This window comes from Podarcis gaigeae (assembly GCF_964106915.1).
Source record: "Podarcis gaigeae genome assembly, chromosome: 7".
NCBI classification, from domain to species: Eukaryota; Metazoa; Chordata; class Lepidosauria; order Squamata; family Lacertidae; genus Podarcis; species Podarcis gaigeae.
Genome location: NC_139683.1, coordinates 12,394,655 through 12,418,620, shown reverse-complemented (window position 1 = coordinate 12,418,620; position 23,966 = coordinate 12,394,655).

The following is a 23,966-nucleotide window of genomic DNA, read 5'->3' as shown; positions in this document are numbered from 1 at the left end:
AAGGGCTGTCTGGTCCAAATCTGACTTAAAGATAGGAGTGCCTGCCCATGTGTAGACCTGTAAGATCACTTAGACCAGTGGATCCCAAACACTTTTGGAACACCACATCCTTGGTTCCATAAACTCATTCCCACTGCCCTATTCTGAATAGCGGTTTGCATGACCCACAGATACAATAATAGCACAATAACATGTCAAACAAATAGCAAGCAATAACACCCCCGCCCCCAAAATTTCCCATTAAAACTATTCAGTTTAATTCAACAATATTGATGCACTTGATGCAGAAATAACGGCTTTCCAAAGTCTGATAGTTATTTGCAACTCCAAACCCCCTTCCACTGCCCCCACCTCTTAGTACCCCACTAAGTGATCCCCCCAGGGATTAGTGCCACCCACTCTCCCCCAATATATGGAGGTGTGGCTTTTGTAATTCCGGGATTGTCGCTGAAAAATAGGGACACTGGGAGGGTGATTAAATTATATGGGGCTTCTATGACCTCATCCTCATCTTTTTGAATAGTCCAGGGCTGCACCAATATGGTCCCTGAACACCCACAGACACCCCCCCACACACACCCGCCCTGCCAGAATGCAAGAACCGCCAGCAAGACTTTGTGCCAAGGTGTCTTGCGAGGCGGTTCAGTGTTATTTCAATTCATTATTCATGCCAGCCACCTAAGCTCGGCTAAGCCAATTCCAATCCTGACAAATTAGCTACCGGTGCCTTTCATAAGTAATTTATCACAAAGCCTTGTAAAAACTGGCCCAGTTTTACATACAAGAACATTGGCTGCAGACAACGGGGACCCTTGTTTGACTAATGGCTTAGGCTGTGCTTAGGCTTGGGCGCATCTGCAAGGGGGGGGGGTGGAAGAGTCCTGAAGATTTTGCAAAACATGCATTAATTAAACCTGACATAACTCCTAAACTGAACCAAAATGCGTGTACCTTTATTCGCTCATCCCTCTCCACTGTGATCTGGCTTTCTTCCTCTGTTGCTGCTTACTCTGTGATCCCTTTGGGATGGGAATGGGTAGCGCTGTAGTCTAAACCACTGAGCCTCTTGGGCTTGCCGATCAGAAGGTCGGCGGTTCGAATCCACATGACAGGGTGAGCTCCTGTTGCTCTGCCCTAGCTTCTGCCAACCTAGCAGTTCGAAAGCACGCCAGTGCAAGTAGATAAATAGGTACCACTGTGGTGGTAAACGGCGTTTGCTTGTGCTCTGGCTTCCGTCACGGTGTCCCATTGCACTAGAAGCGGTTTAGTCATGCTGGCCACATGACGTGGAAAGCTGTCTATGGACAAATGCTGGCTCCCTCGGCCTGAAAGTGAGATCAGCGCCACAACCCCATTGTCGCCTTTGACTGGACTTAACCGTCCAGGGGTCCTTTACCTTTACCTTTTTATCTAATCTCTTTGGAGCAGAGGCCTGTCTTTGTTTCGGATATTACCCTCCCATGAGTAGTTCTATAGCTCTAAGAAACAACAACATTAACCATATTTGTTTATTTAGTTTATTTGGGAATTGTAGCTCTGTGGGAGGGTGGGTCTCCTCTCGACACCCTTTAACAAACTAGAGATTGTGAGTGCAATCTCCTGGGTGATGCAGACACTATTAGGCAGTTGAATGTGCATGCGTACTCCGTCCGTGTCCCTCACCCCCCTCCGTGTGGCCCTGGGCACTGGCAACCCACGCTATGCCATAGAGACGACCCTTCCAACTCTACAATTCTGTGACATATTTGGGTGTCTCTCTCACTTTCTGCCACCTCCCTTGTCTTGTGCGAGCCCCACATTGGGCAAAAGATTCGTGCATTGCAGGGGGTTGGACTAGATGACCCTCGGATCCCTTCCAGCTCTACGATCTCTGCCACCAGCTCTCCCTGGCTTTCCCCCTCCTTGCCACCCCCATGAAATTTGGTTTAGAGTTACATGGAGCTAAGCTAAGGGCCATATGGAGCTCTCATGAAACAGATTGCCCGTCCGTGGTGGATGCCCCCAAGCCTCTGGGCATGACTTCTGAGCAAGCATGAGCTTCCAAACGACACCCAAGCACATCTTCCACCCTCCCAGCTCTTCCTGCTGTGCCATTATCGGTGCCATTTATCAATAATTAACAAAATGCTTGAATAACAGCAAAGAAATAAATACACCGCGGGATGCCATTTCCAATTAGCGAGGGTCACATCCCCTGCGGAGATTTGCTGTGGAAAGAGAGTGCAAAGGAAAGCTCCACATCATGTTTTGGGTCTCTCGCCTTTCTCTGCCGGTCTCCCTGCATGGGATCAAAGGGGGTCGCCTATACAGGATGAGGCAGCCCATGAGCTATGTTTCTGCTTTTAAGAGTGTTAACGTTCTCCCATCTTGACAAGTTGGCTTTCTGCAGCTGGCACCATGCTTTTGCCTGCTGGACAGCCTGGCACAAGCTGAGAGAACGATGAGGCACAGGGAGGGAGAACGAAGTCGTTTGGTACGGCCAATGTTCTAGTCCTTATTGTGCAATCCCAACCACCTTTGCAGCCCGGGCAGTTGGATCTGGGCACCGTGAAAGGGCAGCACGTTGTTACTTTCTAAACGTTGCTGTTGGCGTCTGTCTCGAAAGACAATGGAGTGAACCTCCAGGGGTCAAACTCCACAAAGCCGGGTCCAATCCATCAGTGATATTTGGTTATGTGCCTATACAGACCCTCGACTGATGCAGAAGCAGGGAGGGGGATGTCAACAGTGAGCAAGACCAGCGGCAAAAATGAATAGAGCAGCAAATCTAATTGTGACCCTCAGGCAGCAGGCTGCTTCCTACACATTGTGGCTGTTGGCTTCCGTCTGCCTCGAGAGACAATGGAGTGCGTATCCGAGGGTGAAGTCAAACCACTGGGGAATCACAGCGCCTGCTGTGGCTACAGAGACCAGTAACTCATAACTGCTGTGTACCAGGTTATTTTTGCTGCGTTAGCAGCCCCGAAGTGATCTCATTGGGGCACAAGACTAGACAGTATGTGTGATGGTCTTGGGATGCCCAGATTACAAAACCCCCCTCTCGGCCTCACTGATGTGGTCCAAAGGAAAGCAGAGCAATAGGTTTGGCACCAGCTGGGCTGCAGGAGTTGCTGGAAGGTGCCATCCAATCGTCTTAGGGACTCCACTCCAGATTTGTGTAGGGTTTTCTCCTGAGCCTTTTCTTTTCCTGAAGATGTCCCGCAAGGCCACTTCAGAGGAGTGGGGGTTGCGGGTTTCACGCCCCCACCACGTGCACGGCAGATGGAGCCCAGCCCCCACGCAATTGGCGGAATCCTCGGCCACGTCACCCCCGGGCCAGCCAATCGGCTGGCTCTGGGAGCGTGGCCTGCCCTATTTAACGCAGGGATGGCTGGGGATCTCCCTCTTTTCCCGCCTACCAGCTGTTCCTGTTTCCTACACTCCTGCCCTGTAAGATTTTCGTTCCTTGACCTTGCTATGGACCTTGGTTGGTCGCCATTGAGGGGCCTGGTAGGAATTTTTACACTTGGCAAATTGGCACCAGCCACTTGGTTTTCGCCTACCTCATAGCAAATCGTCACAACTTTCTTAGTATTAGCGGTTAGGCATTGGTATTCTTATTGTTATGTAGATGGAAGGGGGGAGGAAGCGCCATCACCTGCCCCCCATATTGAAGGGTAGTCCAATAAAGGATTCCGGGGGGGGGGGGGCGTGGCCCTGTCTGAAGCCTATGGAGGTGAGGGCCTAAGGCACGCCCCCTAGTGGTCACCCCGGGGGGAGTTCCTAGTTGATGTGCATCAGCAGGGCTCCCCCTACTGGTGGTTAACCCTTCCCAGCGGATGGGCTGAAGCTGGATATAGTCGGTTAGGACCAATGCCTAAGCCAATACCGCTCATCACCTGTAACCAATAAAGTTGTGGCCCTATTTAGGCCATTAACCTTAATAATTGTGTCACGTGTCTTTAATTCCACGGGGGGGCGGGGGGGGCGGCGGGAACTCGCCACACAAGGCTGCAGAGATTTAGGATCAGAGTTTCCTTCTCCTAAATCCACCTTCCTGGGTGGATGAGCCCCACTTGCCATTCAAATATAAATGCAGAAAGAGCTGCCATGCCTATGCAGTCTACTTTGAGTACATCCTCCTTTTCTCATAGTGGCCAAGTGAGATAGGAAGTCTGAGTGCAAGATCTCAGTGCAACAGCACCCTTCTTGCTTCCTATTCCCAGTAACTGATATTCAGAAGCATCGCTGCCTCAGACACTGGAGGGAGAACCCAGTCTCATCCTGTATGGATATGGCTCATCCCATTTTAAAGCCATTCAAATTATTATTATTATTTTAAAAGATATTTATTAAAGTTTTACAAAAGGCAAAGAGTTACAGAATAAAAAAGAAAAAAGAAGAAAAATACAAAAAATACAAAAATGCATAGAAAAAAAAGGAAAAGTACAAAGTACAAAAAAAAAAAATCAATAGAAAACAGTTAAAAACAACTCAGTCTTTTTATATCTTAAATTTCTTTAACTTATTTCCCTGACCTCCTCACACCTCCCTTTTTTGTATTCCAGTTCTCATGGTTAATTCAGCAAATCCTTACCCTCTTTGTTTTTATCTTAATTCTATAGCTTAACATATTATAACTTTATAACATATTATAACTTAAGTTATAAAGCCATTCAAATTAGTGCCTGTGGCGATCACACAGGGTCCCCGGATGTTTAACGGTCTATTGATCCCTGTGCCACTACTGTGCTCGCTTCCCTGCTGCCTTTAACCCGTTACTCTCTGGTAAAACACTGAGTCCAGACAGTTGTTAAAAGTGAACCAAAAAAACCACACAAGTTTATTTTACAAACATTAACAAGTTTATGGTTTCTCAGATAATATTCCTGTCAGTATCTTAAATTTAGTTTCTTTACCGGCCTATACAGTGATACCTTGGGTTAAGTACTTAATTCGTTCCGGAGGTCCGATCTTAACCTGAAACTGTTCCTAACCTGAAGCACCACTTTAACTAATGGGGCCTCCTGCTGCCACCACGCCACCAAGGCATGATTTCTGTTCTCATCCTGAAGCAAAGTTCTTAACCCGAGGTACTATTAGAGGGTTAGCGGAGTCTGTAACCTGAAGCGTATGTAACCCAAGGTACCACTGTACCTTCCTGATACCTTCTGACTGCTTATCTCAACTGTTTGACCGACTCCTCTTAACAAATTCTCTCCCTCTCTCACACCAGCCTAGCCCAACCCACAGACTTATCTTCTCTGTCTCTTCTAACTCCAGACTGTCTTCTCAACCACCCTAACTCCTCCAAAAAACCCTTTGTGCTTAAACCTTATACACAGTTAACTCCTCCCCTTGGGTTCCCATTGGTTAGTCATTTTACAATCAGTTAACCCTTTCCTTATGAACCCAGTATGATGTCATACACCTAGGAGGGCAAACACCACAGTGCCCATCACACCTCTCGGGGGAGGACCGGCTCCCAAAATCTCAGAGTGCTTCTGCCAGCCAGGGAGCCCAGAGCCAGACAGACCAATGGTCTGACTGAATAGAAAGCAGCTTCTGATTTTAAACCAACCCTTCATTCAGTTCCTAGAAGGCAGCCGGAGCGCCGCTGTTGCTATTTTCAGACCTGAGTCCCCGAGCCAACCCACTCCTCCTGCCATAAAAATCCACAGTAAGAAATAGACAGGCATGCAGAAGCCTCATATATAATTAAGTCGCAGGCTGGTACAGTGGAAGCTTAAAAAGACAGGCTCCAGCTACGAAGCGCAATCTGGTTACACTCCCCAGCCCTCTCATTACATTCTCCGCATGCTAATCCATCTTCCAAACAGCTAAGTAAACTTTACATCTCCAAGGGAGCTTTGCAGAGTTAGGAGACACATCCCTCTTTCGCTCCTGGCTGGCAGGAAGGTGATATTTTGAAGTCGTCCAGCGTTGCGTAGCATGAAATGGAAGAAAAGCTGTCCCCAGATTATTCCCCGTACCTGACCCGCAGCGGAGGCTGGGCTGCCCCAAGACATGTTGCTACCTGAAACGGAACATGTAATGGCGCCACCACCCCAAGCCAACATGCATGCTTGGGCCCAAGGCTGACCGCATTGTTTCGGCACTGAGTCAGAAAATCGCACCAGCACACCTCCCCAAGATTAGAAATATTACAATCGGAGGGTAGTACCACTGGTGGGGGACATGTCATGGTCCTTCTGGGGAAGAATCAGAGAATTGCAGAGTTGGAAGAGACCCCCAGGGTCACCTCCAGAGGCGCACTCCATTGTCTTTTGAGACAGACAGATGCCAGAACAACCGAGTATTCGAGCTTTGACACAACATAGAAGTTGCTTCTGGAATCTGTGTAGAATATAGGGCAACTTCAACGCTTATGTCCAAGTTATTTGCTTCCAGAGAAGAATTGCAGATAATATGGAATATTCCACTACGGTTCCAGAAATGGCTTTTACGTCATGTGAAACCTCAAACAAAATATGGAGATTAACTGTTAGGGAAACATGATAGAAATGGAATAAGCTATGTGAATGCAGCCTAAGTTACAGTCCCATTACTGCAAGGTTTCCGCTTGTACAATGGGACTTCCCCCGTCTTCCCCCCATGCACCCCCTAAATGCATTGAATGGTTTTCCCCAACCTCCCAGTGCAGAATTGGGGAGGAGAACGGGGAAATCCCATTTCACAAACCCAAATGATGGGCTGATAGGACACTTGACGTGGTTACCACCCTTGATATTCATGTAGATCAGGGCTTCCCAAACTTGGGTCTCCAGCTGTTTTTAGACTACAACTCCCATCATCCCTAGCTAGCAGGACCAGTGATCAGGGATGATAGGAACTGTAGTCCAAAAGCAGCCTGGAAACCCAAGTTTGGGAAACCCTGCTGTAGGGTTTTGGCCTGATCCTGATCTCTTTTTTTAACTGCTCCAGGTGGCTAGTCTAATTAAGATATATGAATGGGTGATGTCGTTTTTCATTTTTTAATCTGTAGTTTATTAGAGTTTCCATATTATTACAACAGAACAGTGTTGTCCCTTGTTCCTCTTTCCCTCCATGACCACCAGGCATTTCCTAAACCATGGCAATTGTGATGATTATTTTCTTAAATGCTAATACTACTCAAGTTGCCTTGTCATAAATAGGATTATCTGTCAGTTCCACTGTATTATTTCTGCAGTCAAGCCAGTGACTTAAACGAGAGCAAACCCTCTTCCATTTCCTGTGATAACCAGTTAGCAATGCTACCTGGATGTGGCCAGAATGAATATCGGTTCATATTTTGTGGGAAAGGAAGGATTTCTAAAGCTCAGGCGATGTCTCTATGCTTAGCTGCAAAACTTCTCTTCAAATTGCGTCTCTGGCTTCTGTGGATAGAGAAGCCCAAGAGGAGAATGGGCTTCTATGAAGCAACAGAAGGCGAACTTTCTTGACCGCAGCTGAGTAATGAAAGATAACTCAAGCTATTAGAAAGTGTCCACCCTTTGGAAGGAGTGACTCACACAGCCCTGTAAGGAGGTATGAAGGGGGAAAGATTAATACCGTTAATATCCAGAAATGAGAAGTTTTAGGAAAGTATGATGTCATGCTAGGAAAGTGAGCTATACACATGAAAAAGCCTCTCCCGGCATTCTTCGCCATTCCTCCAACATTCCTTCACACTTCAGCATAATCAAGAAAACAGAACCCACAATGTGGCTATATGGATAGGAGAGGAATTGGTTTAGTTACTGGGGGGAAAGTAGTTTAGGCTGCCCAGCTGGAACCAGCCACCAGTCCTAGACATACCAACTCAGTACATAAGCCCCCTCTCCAAAGGAGGTTTAGGATTGAGGTCTATGTTTGGTCTTCAGCATCGGAAAGATGTGGACCATTATTGTATACAGCTATGGAGCTCCATAGACATATGGAATCAGATATCCAATGCGGAATCAAACAACATTCTGGTTATCTTACTTTTTGTTTGAGAGAGAGAGAGAGAGAGAGAGAGAGAGAGAGAGAGAGAGAGAGTTGTGGAGGAAGATTGTGGCCTGCAATGAAAAGCTAAAAAAATGATTATGTTCTGCTTGTTTGTTTTATTCCAAAAGAAATCTGAATTGCTTTGTATTAAGAAGAACCACAAAGCCATGTACAAAACAGAAATCAACACAAAATAAAATAACATAAAAACCATTATTATAATAGCATTGTACTTTCCAAAAGCATTAGCAACAAGAATAGGATTCTTTTTCTTCTGGAATGGCGAGTGCCCCCAAGAATTTTGCACGCAGGGCAACCACCCCTGGGGCCCCATCCATGCTACGCCACTGCCCACAAGAGGTGGTGGACTCTCCTTCCTTAAAGGCTTTTAAAGCCAAGGTTGGATGCTAAGCCTGTTCAGCTTGGTTACCTAACCCAGCAACCCAACATAGTCCAGTCATACCTTGGTTCTCGAATTACAGATAGGTAGCCGTGTTGGTCTGCCATAGTCAAAACAAAAAAAATTCCTTCCAGTAGCACCTTAAAGACCAACTAAGTCAGTTCTTGGTATGAGCTTTCGTGTGCATGCACACTGTATCTGAAGAAGTGTGCATGCACATGAAAGCTCATACCAAGAACTGACTTAGTTGGTCTTTAAGGGGCTACTGGAAGGAATCTTGGTTCTTGAACTTCATCTGTTCCGGGAGTCTGTTCTGTTAAGATATTGATGTTCCGTTTCACCTTAAGAGGAACAGATATGTGGAGTTGTGTATGTCACATGTCTGTTTACACTCCAGCACAGCCTGCTGGGAACTTCCATTGCATATAGCTTTTGCTTATGCTTCTTGCTTGGACACGAAAGGGGGAAGACATGTTTTTTCCTTTGTCCTGATGTATGTTGAATAAACTGCTTGTAAATACGCTTTACATATGCTTCTATCTGCCCTTCCGTTGCAAAGAGTCTGTTTACTCTGCTGGCTGGATTGCTCAGCTTCTGAAAGGCCTCTGAAGCTCTGAGTCACAGTTTTGATGCAGAACCAAGGACTGGAGTTTGACCAGCAACCGGCCGGTGGGCTGGAGGCAGCCAATTGCCCCCGCTTCCTTGGACGCATTCCAAGACGTTCGATTCCCAAAACCGTTCGAAAACCAAGGTGCGGTTTCTGATTGGCTGCAAGAGCTTCCTGCACTCAACACTCAAGCTGTGTTGGACATCCGGCTTCCGAAAAACGTTCGCAAACCGGAACACTTACTTCCGGGTTTGTGGCGTTCGGGAGCTGATTTGTTCAGGAGCCAAGCTTGTTTGAGTATCAAGGTACCACTGTACACTGTTTTAAAGGTTTGCTTCCCCCCTGCTAGCCTTAGGCAGAGCAGCAGCCCTGCTACTGAACCAGGTTTGGATCTGGTGCAACTTTACGTCAGCTTAATTTACAGTGTCTCTTTCTGCACCAGCTTCTTGTGCTTAGGATTGCTCCATAACTGTGGTGGCTGCTACTCTTCGGAACTGCCTCCTGTTATATATCAGAGAAGCCCTATGGGCTCCTACTGAAGATCATGGTTTTGACAAGAGTTTTAAGTAAGCATGTTTATCCCCGCGTTGGATTTGAAATCCTTTTTATATAGGAAATGGTTTAATAGATGAACTCGTTTTCTTTTGTTTTTACATACAGCGTTGCATTATAGATGGTGTTGTCTTTGGCATTTTTGTGGTTAAATTACTTTGAGATGTTTCATAGGCAGTGATTCACAAATGGGGAAAAAATCCCCAATCAATAGGATTCTGTTACCACACACTGGAATCAAAAATAGCCATAGATTCAGGTTAAGAAGAGCACAGCAGAATAGCCAAATACTGGCAGCAGTTGTTTGCTTTTCTCCTCTACCAGAGACAGCTTAAAACATGAGCTAACTCCACCAAATTTATATCAGGCAAGAACTCTCCCTTACATAACCGCCCAGTAACTGACCAATTCCAGCTTTATGGGAGAGGCTCGCTCTCCCCCTCCAAAGACATAAATTGGCAGTTTACCGATTTGCACTCCGTGACACCCGAAAGGAGGGCAGGCAGCTCAGAGTGCCATTTTGTTAATTTCATTTCTTGCCTTTGAACAATTGAGCCACAATCTGAAAGCGAGAATAGGAACCCACTGTGAGAACACTCCGTAACGCGAGCTCATCAGCTCAGTTCCCAGCTGAGGGCAGCCTGTGCTACAGTTGGAAGAAGACAGGAATCCAGCCCCCTCCATTAAAGGAGAAGTGGAATGTGAGATAGAGACTTAGACGTTTTGGGTTTTCAAGGAGTTTGACAGAGCTGCTTTATTCACAGATGGAGAGGTTCGGATCAGAACAGACTCTGCGTTCTTGGCTATCCCCACATCATCCAGCAATGCACCTCTATGTGCTGCCTGGCAATAAATATTTCAGAAACTTTCTTTTATTTTTAAAAAATTTTTGGCAGATCACAGAGTGCTATTTTATTAGTCCTCGACTTGTAAAGCTAGATGCCAAGTCTCTCTTCCATTCAAACATGCCACGAGGGATTGGAGTAGAGAACACAATGCACCTAGGTTTGTTTTTTTTTAAAACCATGCCTAAGTGATAGAAATGACCCTATCACCATCCAGCTCATTGCTCCAGAACAATCCATTGCAGCAATATACAACGAGTACCAGAAATTCAGTGTTTGCTGGTTGACACTCAATACACAGCTTTGGTGTGGAGCGGTGGTTGCTGCTGCTGCTGCTGCTGCTGCTGTTGTTTATAGCAGAGCATTCCTATTTGATATTCAGAACTTGAGAGGTTATATTTAACACATTTAGTGTGCTATTTGTGAGGTTCACATCTTGGTTCTGGATTTCAAACCCTGATACCTGTTTGCGTCTTGAGGCCCCAAGACCCTTGAGCTGGGCATGTTTAGCCTGGAGAAGAGGAGGTTAAGGGCTGATATGATGGCCATGTTCAAATATATAAAAGGATGTCACATAGAGGAGGGAGAAAGGTTGTTTTCTGCTGCTCCAGAGAAGCGGACACGGAGCAATGGTTCCAAACTACAAGAAAGAAGATTCCACCTAAACATTAGGAGGAACTTCCTGACAGTAAGAGCTGTTCGACAGTGGAATTTGCTGCCAAGGAGTGTGGTGGAGTCTCCTTCTTTGGAGGTCTTTAAGCAGAGGCTTGACAACCATATGTCAGGAGTGCTCTGATGGTGTTTCCTGCTCGGCAGGGGGTTGGACTCGATGGCCCTTGTGGTCTCTTCCAACTCTATGATTCTATGATTCTATGATTCTATGACCCACCCCCAAAATAAATACACATGGACACTTATATTAGTTTAACTTTTTGGGCAAATTTTGGCCACAACTTTATTGAAATACAATCACGTGAGCGGTATTGGCTTAGGCATTGACTCCCCACTATAACTGCCTCTGCCTCTCAGGGTGATCGTCCAATGGGGTAAACCAAACGAGGGAGCAAGGTCGATGAGGACTAACCTAAACTCACCCCGGGGTTCCTGTGGTTGTGGCATGGCCCTAGCCCCTCAAGCGGATGAGATCCAGGATTCCCAGATACCTTTAACGGAATACCCAGTTCCTGGAGGGGCAGGTGATGGCCACACCTCCCCTCCCCACAATCCAACTGAGCCAATGCCTAACCGCCACCTTACAAGTTGTGACGATTTGCTAAGGGGTAGGCGAAAACCAAATGGCTAAAGCCAATCTGTCAAATGGAAAAAAATCCTACCCAGCCCCTGTTCTAAAACAGGTGACCCAAACCAAAGCAAGACCAAGCGACTCTACCTAAACTAGGGAGGATGGGCAGGTGTTCAGCAGTGCGAAGCAAGTGCCCCTGCTTGCGTCACACTGCCGTTTTTAAAGCCCCTGGGATCACACCACCTACTGACTATTGGCTAAAACCGCCTGGCGTGATCCCAAGGGAATGGCCAGGACTTCCTGTTGACCATTGCAGGAATGCCAGATGAGAGTCGTGAGGGTGGCACAAGTGAGTGGGGTGGGAAAGAGAGGGAGACGAAGTCGAGGTTGAGATTGAAAAGGCTGAACTGTGAAATGTGGACTTCTCCCATTTTTCAGGGCCATCCCAAGGCATTTTACCGGCTGAGGCAGAGGGACAAGACTGGGATGGCCTGGGACTTGGGCTCGGACTCGGAACCAGAGGAGACTCAGTCTGCACCGGATCCTCTGCCTCAGGCATCATCTGAACCAAGTCTGGGGCCTGATCCTGAAGAGCCCCAGTCTGCACAGGTTCCCCTGCAACAAACACCAGCTGGGCCAAGTCAGGGACCTAAGCTTACCTTGGCTCCAGATGTGGGGATTACCTGGTTGCCTCCAGCTGGGCCATCACTTACAGCTGCTCCACTACCGGTTGGGTCAGGGGGGGCTGAGGTGGCCCCTGGGTCTAGTAACCCACCAATGTCTCCCAAGCTGCAGAGACTGAGAGTCTGAGAAAAGGAGAGACCTGAGTACTCGCAGGAGGAGTGCTTGCCTTCAGGCGAAACAGGGAGGTGATTTGCCGGGGGATCAGGACTGGCCGCTATCCCGACAAAGATAAAAGACTGTTGGACCCCACCCCAGGTTGTGGGAGCAACATTGCTGTATGCTAGATCCTGTATCTGTCCTTGCCTGGTGTCCTGCCTTGGCCCTGTTGGACTGACTCTCAGCGGAAGCTTTGGAGTCTGGACCGGTCCTGGACTGTGTTTCACGGGTTACCCCCAGGCCCATCACAAATACGGTGTTTGCTCCCTGTTCCGTGTACCAAAGCTGACTAGACTGGCAGCTGACTCTTTCTTCAACGCTGGTGTTGGAAGAGGGGCCTCCAGAGCACCTGAGGACAGCAGGCTACTTTGGGGGTTCAGGACAGGTTGTGTATCCTATATACAGTACAGCACTGTCCTCCAATGGAGAGGAATGGTCCTGGAGCTTATGAAGAACAGCCAAAGGGCTGTTGTCACTGTGCATCACCTGTGGCCTGAGGCTCCTGCAGCCTGAGGCAAGTGCTTCACTTTGCCTAATGGTAGGGTGGCCCTGCTATTCTGTAATATTAATGAACTGTTTTTTGATCCCTTGTGAATCCAATTTAAAATTCAATATTGGAGTGCTTTGAGCCCTTACCTTAAATATACTTCCAGAGGCCCTGGACACAGTTTGTTCAGGCCTGCTGTGGAATAGTTTGGTTTTCTGTATATTGGGAATGTTTCCATTTCAACCCCCCCAACCCGATTTTATCTGCCTATTGTTATGTTATCTTACATAAACGCTCAGAGATCTTTGTTTTGTTAAGCAGTTTTCTAAATAATAGCAAAATAAAACTTATGTTTTGAGGACGTTGGATGAAGAGAGTGGGAGGCTGTGACCTTTTGAGGAAGCAGCGGCTTATCTCTCCTGAGTGGCTTGCCCCAAATGGAACTGTTTACAAAAGTAAAATCTTTATTGGGCTTTTAGTGAAACGTGAAAGAGACAAGGCAGAGATGTAGGGTGGGTTTTTTGGGTGGGGTGGGGTGAGGGAGAGACAGACCAAGGAAAGCAACCCTAATTTTACTGACAGCTTTTGAGCTCTGCAAACTTACCCACCTCATGAGAGCCAAGGCGGTAAAATAAATTACCAGTCAAGCAAATGTTTGAAGGAAGGAGGGTGCAGATTCTTCAGGGATGCATTTTATCCCTTAACATTCTAGGAAGAGTAATTCCTGAACGTGCTTCTTCATTTCGAAAACGAATGGTGCCGCATAACAGTGCAATGCAAGCCCATAAAAATAACGGGAAGATGTAGCCAGTCATATGAAAGTCATAGCTGGGTACTGCTACTGAATTCAGGAGGCTGTTGCTAGTGGATATTTATTTAGAGAGCCAGTGTGGTGTAGTGGTTAAGAGCGGTGGACTCGTAATCTGGTGAACCGGGTTCGATTCCCTGCTCCTCCACATGCAGCTGCTGGGTGACCTTGGGCCAGTCACACTTCTCTGAAGTCTCTCAGCCTCATTCACCTCACAGAGTGTTTGTTGTGGGGGAGGAAGGGAAAGGAGAATGTTAGCCGCTTTGAGACTCCTTGGGGTAGTGATAAAGCAGGATATCAAATCCAAACTCTTCTTCATCTTCTTCTTCTTTTTCTTCTTCAAGCTCACACTGACTGACTTCTAATTGCTTTCACTCCTCTACCTTTTTCTAAACCACCTGGAAGCTCACAGGTCTATGTTTGTGTGAGGTTTTTTTTAAAAAAGACTTCTTTAATTTGCACACTTTTAAAGATTCTGTGTACCTAGGTAATACAGTGATATCTTGGGTTGAAGTAGCTTCAGGTTGAATGTTTTCACGTTGTGCGCCTTGGCGACCCGGACGTAACGGAGCGTGTTACTTCCGGGTTTCACTGCTTGCACATGCGCAGATGCTCAAAATGACATCATGCACATGCGCGGAAGCGACGAATCGCAATGGGCGGACGCGGGTTGCGTTCACTTCAGGATGCGAATGGGGCTCTGGAATGGATCCCGTTCGCATCCAGAGGTACCACTGTACTAAAGTATGTAGAATCCTTCCTCCCTTCCTTTTGCTATTAAAATCTAGGGCTTCCTAATCTACAGGGCCGGCAAAATGCAAAATGAGTCATGCAGCGACCATCACCCTTTCCTCAGGGTTCTTTTAGCTACAGTGGAGAAGGTTGTCCCAACATCACTGTTGCATACCTTCCAAGTGCCTAGGGGAAAAAGGGGACATCCCATTCCCACCCCCCTCGTAATAGCTTAGTGACCGTTTTGGGTGCTGCAATCTTTAATACTCTTGTGCTGTTCTCTTACCCCTTGCCCGAAAACACTTTTTATGGGGCTACAATCTTCTGCAGTGACCAAAAGCATGCATTTTGGGAGCATTACATGAGATCTCACCCTCCCCCAAGTACTTTTTTTTTGGGGGGGGGTGAGAGTGAGGCACAGGTCACGTGACTTGCCCAGGTATGCAGCCCAGAAGATGCGGATCCCAGTTTTGAATCAGAAAAAGTTGGAAAGTATGCTGTTCAAGTAAGATTCTAGCCTGTTCAGACACTTTATGTGGAACTGGTTTGTGTGTGTGTCATCTTGCCCTCTGCCTCAAGCAGCAAAATGATTTAAAATGCCCCTGCTAATCTATTAATGGGAAACCAGATGAATAACTTGATGGATATGAAGATATTTTCCAATTGGGCACAGCAATAAATGAAGGAATAAACATTCTCTAGAATCCTTTTATCTGAGAAAATCTCACCGATTTCCTTCTCTGTTCAACTCACACACACACCCAATACAAAATGCAAAAAAAATAAATTCTTGTGTGTAGCATGCCAAGTAATCTGACGTATTCATTATTTAACACAATTTGCAAGTTACTTCAGGGAGAAAGTCTTGGTATGCATGTCACTTGAGTTGTCAGGATTACATCTGAATATGCAATTTGTGCTGCTACATCTGCAATTAATTATTAGACGTGGCTGATAAACGTAACAAACCCAGCTGCCCTGCATGGTGTGAATTGACAAACAGTTAACTCGTTTGTCAATACCAGCCCCCATTCCAAGCCGTATCATGTATGATGTAGTGGCCATCTTTATCACTCTGAAAGGGTCTGTCAGTTCTTTAGCCGAAGGTGCTGTTCCTCCAGTAATCAGGAATTCAATGGAAGAATGCTAAGGTGCCTTGATTGCTGGGAAACGCTTTCGAGCCTGCAAATGCCTCTTTAATAGAATTGCGAACTTGGAAGGGACCATGAGGGTCATATAGTCCAACTTCCTGAAATGCAGGAATTTTTTTTGCCCAACCTGGGGCTTGAACCCACAACCATGAGTTAAAAGTCTCATGTTCTACTCCTTGTAGAATAGTAAAGTTGGAAGGGTCACCAAGTCCAAACCCCTGGAATGTGGGAATCACAGCTAAAGAACCCCCAACACCACTTTCTGAGGTAGTCTATTCCCTCTGTAGAAGAGCTCTCAGAGTTTTTGAAGGCAATTCCTCTGAGAACTAGAGAGGGGGTCAGAGAATGGGTGTGACCAGTTTTGCAGTTTGAATGTGAACAGAGGGGGACCCCTGCCAGAGAATAATAATACATAATAATAATAATAATAATAATAATAATACAGTGGTACCTTGGGTGCACTACACCAGTAGTGATGTATGGAAGTGAGAGCTGGACCATAAAGAAGGCTGATCGCCAAAGAATTGATGCTTTTGAGTTATGGTGCTAGAGGAGACTCTTGAGAGTCCCATGGACTGCAAGAAGATCAAACCTATCCATTCTGAAGGAAATCAGCCCTGAGTGCTCACTGGAAGGACAGATCCCGAAGCTGAGGCTCCAATACTTTGGCCACATAAGAAGAGAAGACTCCCTGGAAAAGACCCTGATGTTGGGAAAGATGGAGGGCACAAGGAAAAGGGGACGAGAGAGGACGAGATGGTTGGACAGTGTTCTCGAAGCTACTAGCATGAGTTTGACTAAACTGTGGGAGGCAGTGGAAGACAGAAGTGCCTGGCGTGCTCTGGTCCATGGGGTCACGAAGAGTCGGTCACGACTAAACGACTAAACAACAACAACCTCGGGCTAAGTACTTAATTTGTTCCGGAGGTCCATTCTTAACTTGAAAGTGTTCTTAACCTGAAGCACCACTTTAGCTAATGGGGCCTCCTCCTGCTGCTGCAGGAGTTCAGCATCCTCTTCTTGCAGTGGCCAATCAGATGCCTGTGGGAAACACTGTGGGAAACAGTACCTCGGGTTAAGAACTTTGCTTCAGGATGAGAACAGAAATCGTGCTCCAGCGGTGCGGCGGCAGCAGGAGGCCCCATTAGCTAAAGTGGTACCTCAGGTTAAGAACAGTTTCAGGTTAAGAAGAGACCTCCGGAACGGATTAAGTTCTTAACCCGAGGTACCACTGTATTCTGTCAATGTTGTGTTGCCGGAATCAACTTGCCCAAAAGCACCACTTTAATGATTGAGCTGGGAGTTTCTAAGCAGCTGCAGTTATTTCTGACCACCCAGCCTAGACCTCCCATCTGACCATGGCAACCTTGGCTGATTTTGTAAATCAGGATTAGCCCGTCTATGCAAAACAACCCCTTTAATGAATCGAGGGCAGTGGTCTTGATGAACCGCTTTTTGTATCTGAAAAAAGATGCATTAATCATCTTGTCTACAATTGTAATCACACACAGAATATTCACTGCGATGATTCCTCTCTGGAAACAGCAGGCGTCAATTTGTTTCATTACAAATGAATGAAATAATAACCTGCTTGGATATGAGTAATCCAGTAAATATTGGCTAAATAATATAAAGGTTTCTGTGTGTGTTAAAAAGGGGGGGGGGGAAGCATAGTCTACATTATTGCATGGGCTGCCCAATCCAGCAAACTGGGTCTGCATTATGAAGGAGAAATACAGGAAACTGTTTTATTCTGAGTCTGAACATTAGTCCATGTGCTTATCATAGAATTGGAAGAGACCCTGAGGATCATCCAGTCCAACCCCCTGAAATGCAGGAATATGCAGCTGTCGCTTATGGGGATCGAACCTGTGATCTTGGTGTTATCAGCACCACATTCTAACCAACTGAGCTATCAGGTCTATTGTCCCTTCTGGGCAACTCTTTGGAGGCCATGTACCAGTGGTGGGAAAGGCCAGAGGCAAAGTAGGTGGAACAGTGAGTATAAACATCACCTTTGCACAACAGATTCGTTTCTGCACACATAGATTATTCACTGCGATGATTCTCCTCCGAAAACAGCAGTTGTCAATTTATTTCATTACAAATTCCTCCCGGTAAAGCAAAAATTTGATCTTCTCCTGTTAGGCAAAGACCACAAGACGACCCCGATTGTCGCCAGATTCTGCGCACAGATCAGTAGGAGCAGACCATCCCTCAATTCAATCTAGTTTGTTAAGAAAATTCCCAAACCCGGATCCACGGGTGACTTTGGGTCATTTCTCTAAGGTAGTCTATTTTAAAGTTTTTATGTGTTTATATGCCTATCACACTTCTAAACTTAAAACCTATTGTTGTATATTGTTTTACATGTTTGTTTTGCTATTGGGATTGTAGTTCCATTTGTGTTTCTCAAGCTGGTCTCTGACCGTAATAAATTTCATGTTCATGACAAATGAATGAAATAATAACCAGCTTGGATCATTTTGGCCAGCCTTTTCCGAATGCTTCCCAACTCGACAACATCCTTTTTGAGGGGAGGAGAGCAGAACAGTACCCGGTACAGTGGTACCTCAGGTTAAGTACTTAATTCGTTCCAGAGGTCTGTTCTTAACCTGAAACTGTTCTTGACCTGAAGCACCACTTTAGCTAATGGGGCCTCCTGCTGCCGCTGCGCCGCCGAAGCATTATTTCTGTTCTTATCCTGAAGCAAAGTTCTTAACCTGAAGCACTATTTCTGGGTTAGCGGAGTCTGTAACCTGAAGCGTATGTAACCTGAAGCGTATGTAACCCGAGGTACCACTGTATTCCAAACGGAAGTTGCAGTACTCATTTGAATAACAACTCTATATTGACAACTACCCTTGATTGCAGGATCTAGTGTCAATCTAGACTGAAAGCAGACTGTTGCAGATGAGAACAAATGATTCTGGTTTGAGAGAAAAAAACTACCTACAAAACCATACTTTTTTTTTTTTTTTTTTGCCTACAAACAGGTTTTGCCCTCACAGCCAACCATCTTTCCAGGGGGCTGCAGGCATCTCAACCCCCCACAGTGAGTTATCATTGCTTGGTAAATGGTCAATTGGTATTCACGGGGAGACACTCCTCTTTCCTGTTTACACAGCCCGGTCTCATTTTAAATAATGAATAATTGTCTGCTGTAGGGTTCCTCCCTGGACATCTTATCTAGGTATTAATGATGCAGAGCTCTTTCAAACACGCAAGACCTATGCATGGCCGCTTTAATAAATGCCTTTCAAACTGACAGGGCACCTTTTTGTGCCTTTTCGCAGGGTGGCAGGGTCTTAAAGTCGTCCCCACGCATTTTCCACGAGAGCCAGACCCCATCAATCACACAGGTATCGGCTCAGCTCTGAAGAGAAGTTTTTTTTTAATTAGAGATATTTAAGGCTGCGGTGGATAATGAGAACCGCGGGCAAGGTAGCATGGTGACGGTGTGATTAATATAAGGTTTCAATAAAATATTCATTGGAAGGAATGGGAATCATTGCCAAGCCAAAGGTGTGTGTGTTTATGTGTGATAGGGGAATCCTCCTTTTAAGCAGTTTGGACATCATCTGGCCCTCTTTGTGTTTTATTAATTTTTAAAAAAAATATCCAACAAAAATTGTTAAAAACAACCAATCTTTTCATCTCCTTATTCTTCATTTACTTGTTTCTCGGACCTCCTCGTACCACCCTTTTTTGTATTCCAAATCAAATTATTAATTCAACAATTTCTTTCCCTCTTTTTGCTACCTAGATCTTATTCTTAAATTATTACAATCTTAGATTTTTACTTATATAAACCCATTTTTTTCATATTCTTTTAACCCATCACAGCTAGAAACCACTTAGTTCCAATCCAACATTATTCTAAAATTCCTTAATTTTACAATATCTCTGTAGATAGTCTTTAAATTTCTTCCAATCTTCCTCCACTGACTTTTGTGTTTTATTAATTAATTACATAAGACGCGCCTCATCCAAACACAGAACAGAAGAGGCAAAGAGAAGCCCTGCAGAATCAGGCCAATGGCCCATCTAGCCCATGATCTTGTTCTCACAATGACCAACCGAATACCTCTGGGACACCTTAAAGCAGGACCTTATGATTTCCAGCAACTGGTATTCAGAAGGATACGGCCTCCAAGACTGTATGCAGTGCACAGCCACTAGAACTAGTAGCCACTGGTTCCCCTCCGTGTATCTCTTTTAAAGTCGTCCAAGTTGGTGTCCATCACTACATCTTCTGAGAGCGCATTCCAAAAATTAACTGTGTGCTGTGTGAAGAGGGCTTTTGGATTTTTCATTTTTTTTCTTAGAAATTTTATTTACAACATAACATAACCCCCCCAATACAGAAATCCACCCTCATTAAACGTGAACATAACATACAATAAGCATAACATATAACAATACAAACAACCAAATAAGAGACTTCCTTTATCCTGTATCTGGCCTCCTTGTTGTTGTTGTTTAGTCATTTAGTCGTGTCCGACTCTTCATGACCCCATGGACCAGAGCACGCCAGGCACTCCTGTCTTCCTCTGCCTCCCACAGTTTGGTCAAACTCATGCTGGTAGCTTCTCGTCCTCTGTCGTCCCCTTCTCCTTGTGCCCTCCATCTTTCCCAACATCAGGGTTTTTTCCAGGGAGTCTTCTCTTCTCATGAGGTGGCCAAAGTATTGGAGCTTCAGCTTCAGGATCTGTCCTTCCAGTGAGCACTCAGGGCTGATTTCCTTAAGAATGGAAAGGTTTGATCGTCTTGCAGTCCATGGGACTCTCAAGAGTCTCCTCCTGCACCATAATTCAAAAGCATCAATTCTTTGGTGATCAGCCTTCTTTATGGTCCAGCTCTCACTTCCATACATCACTACTGGGAAAACCATAGCTTTAACTATACGGACCTTTGTTGGGAGGTGATGTCTCTGCTTTTTAAGATGCTTATTTACTTCTTATAAGCTGTTTCCTTTATGGATAATTATTAAGATTTTTCTAATTATAACTTAAATATCCACAAAGTCTCCAGCAGACATTAATCAAAACAAGTCCAGGTATGTATTTTAGGGCACTGTTTTGTGACGTATTCTCTGCATTTTCCCCATGCTTTTTGGAACTCTTGTCTGGTGTGATCTCTAATTGCCTCTGTTAATCTAGCCAGTTCAATATACTCTAACAATTTGTCTTTTTTGTTGGCACAATTTCTTTTTGATCCCGCCATCTCCGTCATGGTTGTGGTTGCGGTGCTTACCTGACCTGCTATCATTGGAGCTGCTGCGGATTCCTGGGAGGGAAAGGGACAGGGACAAGGCAATGGGAAGGTCAGCGCAGTGCAAACACACCAGCAGGGGTGCTGGGTTGGCTCTACGCTGACCTCATTGCTACCTCTCCTTCTCAGTGTTGCTGATGATGGGGTGTCAGTGGCCCTGCTGACCACTACTGCCCTCTCCACATGGTCACTGACACTCTCAAAAAACCCTGAAGGAGTGGTTAACTGTCCCTGCTTGAAAAGGGACTAAGGTGTGCTCTGAACTGCATTCCTAAGCTTTCTATTTTTATGGTATACGGTATGCTTGTACCTGCCCTAGTTCTCTTTGGGAATCCAAAATAGCAAGCAGAAGTTTTATTTATAGACATTTCTCTGTTCTCAACCATTTTTTTTTTTAAAAAATCAAAATCAAATACACTATTCCATTTAGTAGCAATCCCAGCTGAAATGTCAGGCTCATCACTGCGGCATTCTAATTAAGTCCAGGGCTTATTAGGCTAAGTTTTGTCAGCTCGTAGATAAGGCTAAAGCTATTCATAGGTCTCTGTGCCGGCAAAGCTCTTGAAAAATGTTATTTTCCTAACCTACCAGCTGCCTAAGCAGCCTCTAACTTCATCATCAAGTCAGGTTTCGCACCGTTCTCCTTATTAAATTCAAGCTTGAAATCCAGGGTTTTCCATCACTGGCGTGGCATGCAAACAAAAGAGGCACGGAAGGCAGCCTTGGAAAAGAGACGAAAGACAGCTCCCTGCTCCATATAAGAGCTGCAAATGAAAGTTATTAAGTTACTAGTCAGCCACTTCTCTTTCCTACAAAAAGAGTGATAATTTCCCTGCCACTGTCACCAATGCACCACCTCTTCCAAACCAGTGGAAATTCAGGAATTGGTTTCTCTCTCTTCTGAGCAATGGAAATGTCACATTGAAATATAGATGGACTTGCTTCGGCCCCACTCAACATCCCTTCCCTTTCTCCTCCCTCTCTCATCATCCTTTAATTTTGAACAGACCGTTTAGCAATCCATCTTTTGGTCTGTGTCAAGCAGGTGCATGATCATATTTGTAATTCCACTGCCCATTAATCACTGCTGGGTGACCTGGAGCAATCCTGATTATCTACAACAACTTCTTCCCTTTGGCTCTGCCTCGCTAGTGCTATGCAAACAGTTTGCTTTCCTCCTGGCTCTTGGCCTCGGCAAACTCAAACAGACAATTCCTTCCCAGCCTTGGCCAACCAGCATGGCAGAACATGAATGAAGAAGTAGAGGAGGAAGAGGAAGAGTGGAGGAAGAGAATATAAATGATGTACTGCTCAATTGCCAAGGAGGCATCTAAGACATTTATTTATTTATTTATTTATTTAGTCTACCGCCCTTCATCCGAAGATCACCGGGTGGTTCACAACGTAAAAATACAAAATGAGAACACAAAACACATGACAAAAACGAGCAAGGACAAATTTACAAGTATAAGGCCAATTGCAAATAATATAAGCACGTGTAATTAAAACACAAAATAAACCAATTTCATAAAATCATTAAAATAAAGATCCACAATTAAAACAGACAATAAAAACAAGCCCATTCAAACAGCTCAACAATTAAAAGAGTTAAAACAATTTAAGAGGGCCAGGAGGTCAAGGGAATGCAGGTGTGTCTCCAAGAGTCGGCAGAATGCCAATACTGATGGTGCCCTGAAAGGCAAAGCATGTTTTCCCTTTGTACTTTGGCAGCATCCTTTCTCAAATTGCTTACCTTGATCAAGCAAGAGAAATCTACGGGTGTAGCCTGGCTGGAGGAACAATGCAATGCTTATTGGGTTTCCATTGAACATGGTTATACAAGCATGCCATCCTGATGGACCACTGGTCACATGTCACTGTGAACAACCAGAACTGGATTTGGGCTATGGCATCGGAACATAGGAAGGTCCCTTATACCAAGTCAGATCATTGGACCATTTAGTATTGTCTACACTGATTGGCTGCAGCTTTCCAGGATTTCAGACAGTCTATCCCAACCCATCCTGGGGATGTTGGGGTTTGGGGCCTCTTGCACTCATGGCTCATAAGAAGAGCGTGCTAGATCAGGCCAATGACCTAATTAGTCCAGCATCCTCTTCTCACAGTGGCCACATGGATGCCTGTTGAAAACCTACCAGCAGGAGCCAAGCACAACTATCTCCAACTCCTTCCAACTGTGGATACATGTGATGGCCTGGGACTCGGGCTCAGACTCGGAACAGGAGGAGTCTTGGTCCACACCAGATCCTCTGCCTCAGGCGGCATCTGAACTGAGTCTGGGGCCTGATTCTGAAGAGTCCCAGTCTGTACAGGTTCCCCTGCAACAAGCACCAGCTGGGCCAAGTCAGCTGAGCCTGCCCTGGCTCCAGATGCAGGGATTACCTCGTTGCCTTCAGCTGGGCCATCACTTACAGCTGCTCCACTACCGGTTGGGTCAGGAGAGGCTGAGGCGGCCCCTGGGTCTAGTAACCCACCGACATCTCCCGAGCTGCAGAGACTCAGGTCTGAGAGAAGGAGAGACCTGAGTACTCACAGGAGGAGTGCTCGCCTTCGGGTGAGACAGGGAGGTGAGTCATTGGGGGATCAGGACCGGCCATTACCCCAACAGAGATAAAAGGCTGCTGGACCCCGCCCCAGGTTGCGGGAGCAACATTGCTGCTTACTGGAACCTGCCTGTTACCCTGTGTCTGACCTAGCCTGGTTTCCTGCCTTGGCCCTGTTGGACTGACTCCTTGTGGAATTATTGGATTTGGGACCAAATCTAGACCACGTTGCTCGGGTTAACCCCCGGGCCTAGCACAATACAGAACAGAGCCATCATGGCAAGTGGCCATCAATAGCCCTCTCCTCCATAAATTTGTCTAAACCTCTTGTAAAGCCATCCAAGGTTGGTGCTTCTTGTGGGGCCAAGTTCCATAGTTTAACTATGATGCAGTACTTTCTTATACCTACCCTGAATCTTCCAACATTCAGCGTCATTGGAGGTCCATGAGTTCTGCTGTTCGTAGACAGAGGGGGAAAACTTTTCTCTACTAACTTTCTCCATGCCATGAACG